The 13,459-nt window shown below is 41.6% G+C and overlaps 1 long non-coding RNA gene across 1 annotated transcript; it reads left to right on the top strand.

The window, feature by feature from the left end:
- Positions 1 to 4,828: 4,828 nt before the first annotated feature.
- LOC117939557 lies at positions 4,829 to 11,970 on the top strand. Its single transcript, XR_004655608.1, has 3 exons — positions 4,829 to 4,840; positions 11,302 to 11,304; positions 11,837 to 11,970. It is a non-coding gene; the product is annotated as an uncharacterized LOC117939557 (long non-coding RNA).
- The last annotated feature ends 1,489 nt before the right edge of the window (positions 11,971 to 13,459 follow it).

The raw sequence follows: 13,459 nt of genomic DNA, 5'->3' as shown, positions 1-13,459 counted from the left end.
AAAAAGTGATTTAAAAGTGACAGCGTGGGGATTCAATTCAGTATTTGGATTCCACAAGAACACAAACTTTATGCCGACACAAAATGAACACATTAAAATGAATTTTTTATGGGTTAAACACACTCACAACCCCCCTTCACACACACACACACAACCCCACCCACATACACATATACATAGCATCAGCATTTGGATTCCACAAGAACAACTCTTTAAAGAAGTGACAATTTCATGCCGACACAAAATTAACACATTAAAATGCATTCTTAATGGGGTCCCAATTGCAAAAAAAAATGTACACACCCTTATTTTCCACTCTATCATCTCGGCACCACCTTAAAATGAGTTAGAAAATGAGTCGACAGGGATACATTTTTTGATAAACAGAAATATAACTATACTAGCAGGAAATAGAGTTGTATGCTGCGGGGAAATACCGGGGAATACTTTTGCCGGTGTGATCACCAAACGGGTATTTAATGATATTCTCTGAGCTGTTTAATCCTGCCGAAGCCCTGCTATGATATCCTTTAAGTGAATTTAATCATTGAGCTTCTTTTGCTGACTTGCGTCGTTTCCCTGCAGCAAACCTTCCGTGGCCTTAGGATTTGGGAACCAGTCTAATACTTTCAGAAAAAGAACAAGAGACGCAAAATCTTCAATTAATCAACGTTGACTTAGTTTCCAACGCAGCTCAGATTGCTGTGTAACACAAGTTGACCTTTTGGTTTCCCATTTTGACACTTCTGTCAAAACCCGAACCCACTTTTGTACTCTGTACAGCTCGGACTGTTAGTTGAGATCTATTTATATAATTTACGGAATGAAGAAGTGCCTCTTTAAAACCTAACGTAAGCCTCTTAATCGTCAGTACTGTTGTGACTTGTTATCGTGAGAAGTCGAGCGAGGATGCCTTTACTGTGCTACACTCCAACAGAAAGATCTGCCATACTCAGGGTCTTTCTCAAGCCTGCTTCCAATCTTTTTCTACTGAAGCTGCCAATAGCCGGCACTATATTTAACGTCGTCGTTTCCCATTTTTACGCCAAACAATCCCCAGTATTCAGTTCTTCCTTTTGTCCACATAGAAATGCCCTCAGAAGTGGAGGAAGATGAGGTTTTCTTCTTCTGCAACTTGAATGATTAAAGGATGTTTTGCCCTTTAATACAGGATCATTGTATGTCAATGTTATTGGTAAAAAAACATTATTAAATGTTAATCTCACGAATAACCTGCCAGATTGGAGTTTTAATGACTGTGTGCGAGTTTGTTTTAACAGCCTTGTGAGGACCCGGGTGAGACTTTTAGAATTAAAAGAGCCTTTAATGCGCAAATTCCCATTTAGTTTTGAGCCCTTTAATAACTTCTCATCTTCCCATGATCTATATAAACTTATATTAGAATTGACAATCTAATATATAACTACAAAATCCATTTCCTGTAGAAAATGCACGTAAAAAGCTGAAGCAACACTGCTAATGCGTAAGAAGTTAGTCAGTCATCTTCTCAGCATCTGTATAAACATATTAATATCGACAACGTAATGTAGAATAATATAAAAGGCACGTTTGTCTGCAGAAAAAGAACTATTCTAAGAATTAATGAAAGTAAATGTGCTGCACAATGAGTATGTTTTAAGAAGATTTGACTGACAATACTCTTACTTAACCTCCACTTTGAGTCTACAGCTGTCAAATAGAAGCAAAAAGTTCAAAGTGCCAGTTAAGCGGAGATTTTGGGCATAGTTTATGATCAGAAATCTCAAAATGAAGTAGCATAAAATGGCAAATGCTCAAGAGGAGTACTTGAAATTGTACACAGTAATGTGCAGGACAGGTTTTAAACACAGCAGTGTTGGATGCTTTCAGGTGCAGGTTGTGAAATCAGCCACTTGATGGCAGTAGCATTTCTAAATTAAATGACTGGCTCTATATTCATGAGTGTGTGGAGGGTTATTGAGGTCGTGGTGCGCCTGCTACTGATGGGTGTGTGTGGGAGGACAGTAATAGGCTTCCTCAAAACTAGACTGTGCTGTCGTAAAAAAAGAAAAAGAAATCATAAACATCTTGGCACTCTTAGCCTGTCTGATATCCATGGAGAAATTTCAACAGCCCCTCTTCTTCTGCTGCTGCTGTTTTGGCTTTGCTTAACAATGAGTAGACTGTCATCGTTGACCTCCACTACTATTACTGGAACCAATGGTGGTGGTGTTGGTTTCAGTCAGGGGCGTAGCAGACGCAGGGGTACGCGGGGGACTCCAACACTTCTGAGTTGATGTGAATGCACCATAAGCTTCTTTTGGTTGATAGACTCATATAGATACAAGCATTAATAAACGTATACATAACACAAATCTATACAAAGATATAGGGAGGAAAAGTCCTTAAAATAGACAATAATTAAGATCAGTGAATATTATGTATATGATGGAACAGTGGCATTAGAATGTACCAGAGGCCACTAAATGTGGGGTATTAAGACATGTACACACACACACACACACAAAACCCTACAAATACACGATCACCCCCCACACACATAACCTCCCCACAACCACACACACACAAACACACACATAGTTCACAGCCCTCTTCTCCCACTAAATAGTTGATGTTTTGCATACTGGTGACCTTATTACCACATACTTCGTATTAGTACCTCATACTTTGATTGAAGACACATCAGCTGTCCCCACTCCCCCCCCAAGTGGACAAGTGGTCTTTTTCTAATCTAATCAGTTGGAAGAAAGTCAAAAATACCCATAATTTTTTATTTATTTTGTCTATAAATAGTATCAACAGTTTATCAGGCTTAAAAGTGTAAACTGTTTGCACTTATGTAAAAATAAGATATTAGGGTTATTTTCCACCGTCTCAGCTTCTTCGCATCCTGTTTTTTCCTTTCTTGACATGCTTCTTTTCTCTCCTGCGGTTTCACGTCCTTTGAACCGAAACACCAAAACTGACGTTAGTTGTGTTTATCCACAACCTCCCCCTACATCTGTACATTCAAAGGATCCAAATCTGGAGCAAATGTTTTGAAAAATAGCATGATCACAATATAGTCTCCCGCCACAGAACCCATTTTTTAAATCTATTTACCATCGATCAAATAAAACCATGACGATTAGTCCAATTAGTTGCTCTCAGCCGACTGCTGCCCAGATACAACCTGCAGCTATTTTTAGCTCGTTTCTTCTCACCGTGCCGTGATAAAGAGGCGAGCCAGGCGCCCCGAGGAGGCGACTTGGATCAAGGTGATGATGCCTGTTTCCTGGACTCTCTGGAGACATCAGGGACACTTTTAACAACCCACCTGGTCCCCGCCTACAACAACATGTCTCTCTTAACCTCTGCTGCTAAAACAGCTAAGCAACTAAAAGCAAGTATCACAAGTACAGAATGAAGTGAAAACAATGGGCAGTAGCTCAGTCCGTAGGGACTTGGGTTGGAAACCGGAGGGTCTCTGGTTTGAGTCCCCATACGGACCAAAGTACGGAGCGGGGATCGGTAGCTTCACCTCCTTGGTTCCGTCTTGGGCTTTCGACCCAAATGCACCCAATAGAACCCAGCATGATGAGGTGGACTCCTTGATGAAATGTAACATTTACTAAGTACATTTACTCCAGTACTGTACAAATGTTGAGGTATTTTCTTTTCACCACTTTCTACTTTTACTCTATGGCACTACATTCACCTGCCACTTTAAAACAACACACAGTACTTGTACTAGCTACAGAAATATTGCACACTGGTCACTTCATATTTAATTTTATACATGTTTTATTTTGTTATATATATATACTTTGTACAGGATGTAGGTTGTACATTTTATTCTTCACGACATACATGTACATTCTTTTTCATCTCTCTAAGTATATTTTTGTGGTAAAGTAGTACCTTCAATAAATAACACCAACATGCTGAGCTGAAGCCCCACATCATGTTTTTGGGTCTTTCTGTGTTTATAAGGAAGTGAAACTAGCTGCTTCAGTGTTGACTTGAAAAGGAAACCTGCGAGGTGAACTGCAGGAGACCACCAAGCTAAATGACTGAATGGGAGCGTGGAACTGAGCAGACAACAGAGCTGCTCACGGGTTGAAGATGAGAAAAAGAAAACCAGAAACCTCGGTTAGGCCTTATGGCCGCGCTGCGTTCAGGACCACCTGAGTCAAGTCTGAGTCAGACTAAAGACCACAGCGAGTCATGTTATTGGCAGCATGCTAACATGACTCTTACTCTCTTTTTGGATTGAGAAATGTTTGCCTTTTTTATGATTAACCATTTTTATTTTTCAAACAGCATTCAAAGGCTCAAACACTAGGCCTGTAACAATTAGTCCATAATTATCTCCTTTTTGTTAACATTCAGAATGTTAACATTCTGCTCTATCTGTAAATTATAGAGTGGTCTAGACCTGCTCCATCTGTAAATTATAGAGTGGTCTAGACCTGCTCCATCTGTAAATTATAGAGCGGTCTAGACCTGCTCCATCTATATATTATAGAGCGGTCTAGACCTGCTCCATCTGTACATTATAGAGCGGTCTAGACCAGCTCTATCTGTGAATTATAGCGCGGTCTAGACCTGCTCTATCTGTAAAGTGTCTCAAGATATCTCTTGTTATGAATTATACTATAAACAGAATTGAAAACAAGATCTGGATCCAAGGGGTGTGTGTAACTTTATTTTTATTTCCAGGAATGCAAAATTAATTTTTGTGTGAACTGATAATAAAGCTGTAGGGTATGGTATTGATTGGAGATTTGCCCCCAACCCCTAACATTATCTGCTGTTTGGTTTCACAGGAGCGTGTGCAGAGCAGGCTGAGCGCTGCAGTGTGCAGCGGCTGCAGCAGACTAAGAGACATACGAGAGCCGACAGCTGTCATGGTTGCTCCGGCATCACCCCGGTGGCTGTGTTCGAACAGCCTCGCCGCTGTTCACACAGTGAAGTCGGGGCGCTGCGATGCTACCTGTCCACATACAGCACAGGACTGTTTTACTGGACACTGACCTCGTTTGATTTGCTTATTTTGGAGATCTTCAATAAGGGGGTCCAGGACCTGTAGGGCATCCTCAGGGGAGGCTGGCGCCAAATTATGTTTAAAAAAAGAATGTTTCTTATTTTAAAAATTAAAATAAGTCTGGAAATATACATTTAAATGAATGCAAAATTTTAATTAGCAAAGATAAATTGGACTATTTGGGGGAAAGAAATGTACATGTTGAAGATTCCTAAAGGTGACTATGGTAACCATACAGTTAAGCGTAAGGAGTCCCGTACCTCCTAGATGTACGTGTAACATTAAACATGATGCGTGAAAAATGTCTTTTCATCCATTCTGCCCAGTTTAATATGCAACTCAGTTGTATACAATAGATGCAGTAGGGGGTCCCTACTCAGTCTCTCTTTCAGCTAAGTGGTCCCTGGCCTAAAAGACGTTGAAGAGTCCTGGCTTATTTAATTAACTGATGTTTAATTCAATGCAGGGAGGGGTTGAGACGACGGCTCGGCATTCAAGTGGTTCATCATATCCATGGCTGCAACTGGACCCAACGGAGGGGAAGGGTTTGGATCCACTGCACGTCAGAGGCTGTTCAGGTATTAAAAGGTTTTAATACTTGTCCATATCCACGACGTTCCACTTCTGGGATTGCTCCGTTGCCACTGAAAATTACCCTCCTCTGTCTCTGTGTTGGCGTTCTAACCACTGGAGGATATCTGAGGACTATGGTTACCTGGTCCTCAGATCTCCGCAGGGTAAATCCAGACAGCTCAGAGTTTTCTGTTGACAACTAAAACTACTTTTGAAAGTACATATTTCACCAAAACAAGTTACTTCCTGAGACTTTGCTGTGGGTCAAGCAATCCTAAACTATTGTTGAAGTAATTTAAGGTTTTTTACTTTTTTTGCAAGCCACCCAAAATGTTCCAGTTAACCTGAGGGAGTAAAGCTAGTTGCTCACAAACACAATAAGTCAACATTAAAAACAAAACCCCTTATAACATGACGTGGCAATTACTAGTAATCATAATGACAACTTAATTTGTATAGCCCCATTCAAAACTATTAGTTTAGAGAGTGCTTTGACAGAAGAAACACACACACATATCATATATACACACAATTGTTATATTGAAAATAGCAGATGGGGCAACTTTAAAGTACCGAAAACTGACCATTGAATAAATAAAATGAAACTAAGAGGGCTAAACAGATGTTTAGAGAAGGGAGGTTATTAAGATTTATATGAGATTGGCAATCATTCTTAGAAATGTGTCTTAAAAATAGTAAAAGCTAAGATAAAATTAATTAAAAAAAGAAACAGCATTGAGATACATCATAGAAACATCAGTAATGCCATCAAGATTAAATAGGATGTTTACTTTGTTAAACTGACCTCTTCAGATTGGTTTTCCTTTTCCACATACCTCGGAAGTAGTTGAAGTTGTGTCTGCACATATTTGTAAATCACAAGTTTTATCATGATACAATATTATATTGATTACTTAATTCAGGGGCCTGCAATTGATGTGAAACCATGAAACAATATCATATGCCCTTTTCACTCAAAATCAATTTCATTTATATCAACACATAGATGGATAATATTTTTTTGATCATTTAATTTTTTTTTTCAGTAATTACGAAACAATTAACAGCCTACCCTTGTAGGGACAGTTTTTTTTCAATATCAGTCAAAATATTTTAAGGACAACAATTGTTTTGCTCCTGTGTTGTTTAAATGTATTATTATTATTATTGCAAAATGTGACAGATGGATGTTTATTCCGTCCTGTAATAACAAAACACGACTAAGAATCTTCTCTTCATCAGAAAAACAATCCCACAAGAGCTTTTAAATGTTACAATTTTCTTGATTTAACAGTAAATCCTTAATCCTGGGGTTCCTCAGGGAACCGTCACGGGTCCCCCTGTGGTTTTAATCTGAAAAAAACCTTAAAGGTTTCCTTTAGGGTCTTTTACATTCCACAGCGTGCAGACATGGTAATGCATTTTTAAAACATCTTAAGCACATTACAAGCGTGTTACACACCATTCTGTTTGTATAATCACATTTGGAGACAACATGCATCATTATCAAGGGAGGAAATTAACATTTTCATCCACCGGTCACAATAGTTGGTGCTTTCCAAACCAGCCAAACACGATTTTGTCATAACAAAAAGCAAGGAATATTACCAGCGTTTAGTTGCCACCAGATTAGTTTAGCTGCTTTTTACTTTATATATCAAACCTTCAACTGATCAGGAAAAGACGGGAGGGACAGAAAAACAGAATCCTCTTCACAGTACTAAGAATGTATTAATTTTTCAGGGCAGTGCTTGTATCATTTACACCCTCACAATGCAGATTGGAGAGCAGAGACAGTGTGCTTATAATGGACGTGCATAATTAACCATTAAAAATCAATGAGAGGCTGCGTGCAGTAGTGGAAGGTCCATGATGTGGTTAATGATGGATTATGATGATAATTACCATGAGATGAGAAAACAGTGGATACAGCACTACCGAGTGTCACTTACCTGACCAATTACTGAAAAAAATCTAATTTTCCCATTTGCATCAACATCTGCATCCTCCAACAACTGGTGAGGGGACGGACTGCATCTGGGAAAAAGTAGGATTGTATATTTTATCCATGACTGCTAATATGAACATATTAGGTACATTATATTGATGTATTTTGTGTTCCACAAACCGCGTTGTAAAGGCTTTTACTCTGCTATTAATGAAACACTTAAAGTGCCCATTTTACGAAAGAATCACTTTTTCTTGGATTTGGGGTGTTATTTTGTGTCTCTGGTGCTTCCAAACGCAGATCGAAGTGGCTAACCGCTAGCAACGCTAGCTTCTAGCTAGTAGCTACTGCACAGTACCTAGTTTCTCCGCATGTGCAACTCCCAACAAAGATTGAGTAGAAGTGCGACGCCTCACTCTGTAGCTAAAACAGAGAGCTCAACACACACCATATACCATATATTATACAAACCTATTCTGGTACAACCTTAGAATACAATTATGAACCTGTAAATGAGCATTATATGGGTACTTTAAACATATATAATATTCTAGTTTATTTCAGCTTGCATCCTATTTTAGTAGCTTTTGCTATCTTGTGTTTCTGGTCCATTTTGACTTCTATCTAGTGATTTAAGGGGGGTCATGTATACATAACCGACAGAAATTATGGCCTAAAACAGACCTAAGAAAAATAGTTCCTGATCCCTCGGAAGCACCTGTCCGACGAGACCTTTCTGTGTTTTGTGGGAAAAATCATTCATTTTGTAGGAGCTGGTTTCATGAAGAAGGCTTACAGAGCTTATCTCACAGCCGCTCTAAAAACATGCACAGTGTAGATTTAGATGCTTACTTTACTTTTTTGTAAGTCAATAGTGTCAAATTCAACTTCTCTGAGGGCGACATTGGAAAAAGAGAATCCAATCAAGGGCGAGAAGTGTTGTTTATTGACATGCTTAAATGTCAAATATACCAAGAATGTCGGGAAAAGGGACGAAAACCAGCACCAAAAAACATTTCAGAAACTGATCATATTTAAATAGCCCACGTTACTGTATTGTTAACGGTTATCTTCCTTTAATATTGGATGTGGCGTTTTTTTTTGCTGGGTGCAAATGTCCCACCAATACTAGTAGATTTAAGATGTTGAGATGAAGTACACTTATAGAAGTCCTAGTATTAATATAAAAATGAGCAGTAGTGCAGTAGCAGCAGTAATGTTGAGTATTTTAAGCAGTAGTAGTGGTGTAGTACAAGAGTATACGTTGCAGTGACTCTGAGCACTTTTTGTCTTCTGCTGCTGGTCGAGTGGGACAACAGGGAGACTTTTTGTCCTGGCTTGGATCAATCGCTCCATAGATGACGCCCACCCAGCCAGGCCTCTCTGTGGGCGGCCGGTAGCCCAGCAGGCCGGCCCGGTCCGGCCCCGCCTGGGCCCTCCTCCGGCCCCCGCAGCCTGCTGGGGCCAACACTACAGGAGAGCTGCACTTTACATCTGAAAGCTTTCAGCTGACACTTTGGTGAACTTTAAAGTCACTGAGCTTTCATAGTGTGATCTACTTCCTGCTGAAGGAGGGATCACGCAAAACCAGAGCCGGTTTAGAACCGAGACGCCCCAACTCAGAGTAGTTTCCGTTATCTGTGTCGCGTGGGCTCCGCCAGGCCTCTTCAGGACACTAGCGAGACTATATGGAGACTATTGATTCCAATGGAAGACGTGAACGTGAACACAGATTATGATTATTTTTATTTATTTAAGTGAGCTTACGTACATGAGTGCCCTAACAGAACTTATCTCTTTCATTTTAGCTGTGTTAATATCTTATGTTAGCAAAATAATTTTTTTAATGAATTGAACAAACATAATTGTTCATCCACATCCAGCGTTCAGAGGATCTTCGGCTCAACCAATGGAATGTCAGTGAGAGAAAGACACGCAATTTGATTGGACGTGCAAACTCATTTGTCAAATTCAAATTAAAGGCCTTTAATGTACAAACTGAACAACATTTGAGTTTATCGCATGCGTCAATTTGCGACAAGTAGCCTGCGAGATGCTAACGAGATACTTCTTTAATATTAAAAAAAAATAAACCTACTCAACCAAGTTCATCCACTGCTGCTACAAGTTAGCATAAAACACAACAAAGGCTGTCACCTGGTCCTACCAGACTCTGGTCCATTAGCCTGGTCCTACCAGCCTCTGGTCCATTAGCCTGGTCCTACCAGACTCTGGTCCATTTCATTAGTCTAGAGAGTCTGGCCTCTCTCCATTTACAAGTGTTAACTTCCTTGAAGGCGGGTCCTCTATTGAAGTTTAAAACTATTGGCTCTGCCCAGAGCTGCTCTGGATCCGCCATAACCAATCGCTAACGTTTGGTCGTGACGCTGGCTTAGCATCGCTAGCGTTAGCCTTAGCTTAGCTAACTCCTTCACCGCTAACGCAGCGAGCTGGAAAATCTAACTTTTGTCAAACTCCGTGGGAAGGAGGGCCACAACAAGATGGCCCCCAACAGAACTCAGCTAAGATTGTTTTCGCTCGGGCTTTAGCTTCTTGATATTCGGCTCGCATCTTTCTCCGCCGCCATTACAGAACTACAACTCAACGTCAGCGCCATCAGCCACTCCCTCTGTTCGCTGATTGGATCGGTAATATACCGCAAACCCAAATGTAGTACTGAATAAAAAATGAGCCAGGCTACAGGGTTTGATGCTGTCGTGTTCAAAATAGCAGAAGTAAAAATAGCAGGAATAAAAAGGGTAGAGGGATTTTGAGAGGGATTTGTTTTCACACATGCAGCGTCGACGGTTCAATACCTCTAGGTAAAGCTACCGAGCCAGGGTCAGGTTAGCTACGTGTATTAAAATACTTTTGAATGCTTCTAAAGGGCAGTTCGGGGGTAAAAAGAAATGGATTTGTATCCAGTCAAATCCCCACCCCCTAAAAACTAATAATAATAACTGCAAAGACAATCAAGTGTCACATTTCCAGTCAGCTTTTGCGGCGCTCTATGCAGGCAGTAACCTCCACGGATACATGATATTTAATTAAAGGCTGGTAAATCTTCTACTCCCTCTGTGTGTTTCGGCCCTGTTGTCTCGGCACTCCGTCTCATCAGTGTGTATAGCAGGCTGTCTCTGCATAAATGTCGCCAAGGCAAATTCCCAGTGCATTCATTGTACCCTGCGATTTAAAGCGATGCCGGTTGATGTGCTGCAGGGGCGTGGGCAGGGCGATGTGGGTACTTGTGCGTGAGGAGCCCTAAGTTGCAGAGTTTTTTTTCTTCTTCTAATTGAGTCAGGGACTTATGCTGGCAAGGTAGGCGTGTGAGTGGGGGGGGGAAGGAGACTAATCCCAAGCTGCTGTTGTTTTTTCCGTGCCTGCTGGCTCAAGATCAAAAACTTAACGGCAATAATCATGCAAAAATGTGTGGCTTCACATCAAAGCCTGCCTCAACTTTGCTCACACCCTTGTAGCTCACATTGTTTCATCATTTCTAGCACTTTTTCTTCACGTCTCCTTCCTCTCCTGCAAGGGATTCCCCACCATCACTTCTTTATGGTTCATCTTTTGTCACATCTTAGCACATTTGAGCCGGGGAGCTTTGAAGGCGATCTGATCGTCACTCGTGACCTTTCTCTTGCTAATTAATACACTTTAAAAGCAGATTAATCGCACCTTCAGATAAGCTCAAAGTCGAGGCGTTCTTCTTGTCACGCACCACATCCAAGGCCTAGTTTCTCTCTGACTGCAGCATGTGTGGTCGTGGCGGAGGGAGCGTCTGCCCCCGCCTGAGATATCAGACATGTCAGACGTCAGCAGCACTCTCAGGGCGAGGATGGCGTAGGCGGCGAGGGGTCGCTGAGGCCCTGTACGTGGCCCAAAACCGGCAAATCCCCTCAACGGTCAGCCCACGGCCTGTCAGCGGGGAGCCACAGGGCTTCCCACTGAAGCCTTCAAAGGTGCAACATGCAGCATTGTAAGACCAGTTAAAAAAACTCCACCACATTAATGACGCCTGGCATTGTTTTTTTTGGGAAACCCACTACTTTCAATGCACAGCAGGTGATGCACATTTGTACTCAGAGTGTCTTTTTATCTTATTTGTGGAGGGAAAAAACCTTGATTGAATGCCGAGCATTTATAGTTAAAGGGTAACTGCTGTTTTTTTTCAACCTGGACCCTATTTTCTCATGTTTTTTTTTGTCTAAGTGACTGATGACAACAACGATCTTTGACATTGGTCCAGTATTAAGCGAGGTGGCTTCGAAACAAGCTAATTTTGGAAGTTATTGGTTGATTGTCCAGCTTGTATTTACCTTCACTAAAGTGCTCCTTTTGCCACTGACGGACTCCGATTAAGATTCCAACTGACTGACAACATTATGGAAAGAAGGAGGGCGACCTTTCTGTTAAAGAGTAACATCCTTTTATTAAACATAAACATCCGCAAAATTTCATTTGTTAAGTCACCAAACTCCATGGAAATAAACAGTACTTTTAGCGTCGTAAAATACCCAAATACAACTTTCTTGTGTCCACGTTTGTTCACAAAGGTGATTTTTTTTTTTTGACTCTAGGTTGTATAGTCGCTGAGCGTGAAGGCAGCGGATTTATAAGCTGGCACATTTGCAGGCTCCTATAGCTGTTTCTGCAGCAAAGTTTTCACACACATAAACACACTGCTGGAACACTGCAGTCTCTATCTGTATGTCACATAACCTCCGCCTACGCTCACTACGCCCACACACATCCTTGCCCAAAACGCCCACGCGAGTGTAATCTGTGTGCAAAGACACACACACACACACTGACACACACACATATCGCCCCTATACACACTAACCACCCACGCAGGCACACACGTGTTCAGTCAGACATAAGCCGCTCATACCATCCTACACTTTCTCAACAGACACAAAGTAAGACTCTGCTAACCAGGGAGCCTGTACAAACACACCGGCTTTTATTCACACACACACACACACACACACACACACACACACACACACACACACACACACACACACACACACGCATGCACGCACGCACACGTATATTCACACCCAATACACACAAGCCAAGGCATCGTACAGCATTGTAAAACTCCCCCCACAAAACCTGCTACAACTACTTTTAAACCAGATATTTTGATTTCACAACAATTCTTTTTATTTCTTTTTGGTTCTTCCTCACATCCAGCGCCTGTCTAAAATGTGTCTGCCACAACCACAACACCGGGGCGGCGCTTTATCTCACTCCTGCTTTTTGGGCATCCCAGTCATCTGTGTAACCCATATTCCCTCCAAATGAAAAGGGACACTCCATGACAAGCACTACCACCGCCTGGAGACTGAATCTGCCGCTCTGTTGTTCCCCCAACCCTCTCTCTCTCTCTCTCTCTCTTTTTTTTTTTCTCCCCCTCCAAAAAAGGAACTTGGATGAAAAGAGCTGCTTTTTTAGAAAACGCAAAGTGTTGAGGATGTGGGTTGGTGGGAAGGAGAGGAGAGGGGAGGGGAGGGAGGAGACAGAGGGAAGGGAGGGAGAAGGGGAGCAGAGCAGCGTGGGCGCTCTGACAGTGCGAAGGGGCTGACAGGCCCAGGCGTGGGCGTGTCATTGAAATGTGTTTCTACTCCGGAGGGGGAGAAGGAAGAAGAAGGGAGGGGAGAAAAAAAAAAAGTTGCGGGGAGAAAAGAAAAATGAGGAGAAGTAAAAGAGAGAGAGAGAGAGACGCAGGAATTAAACGAACAGGCGTCTCGTGAAAAGTGAAATACGAAGCAGCTTCTTGCCAAATGAGATACAGTACATCTCCACTGTTTGGAAGGGTTCTGTGGGGGGGGGGTGAGGCGGGAGGATGCAGAGAGAGAGAGAGAGAGAGAGAGAAAAGAAGTGACGCCTACTCTTTGGGAAAT

The sequence above is a fragment of the Etheostoma cragini genome, chromosome 24, assembly GCF_013103735.1.
Source record: "Etheostoma cragini isolate CJK2018 chromosome 24, CSU_Ecrag_1.0, whole genome shotgun sequence".
Lineage (NCBI taxonomy): Eukaryota > Metazoa > Chordata > Actinopteri > Perciformes > Percidae > Etheostoma > Etheostoma cragini.
Note: the sequence above shows the minus strand (reverse complement) of the source record. Positions and strands in the feature narration are given on the sequence as shown.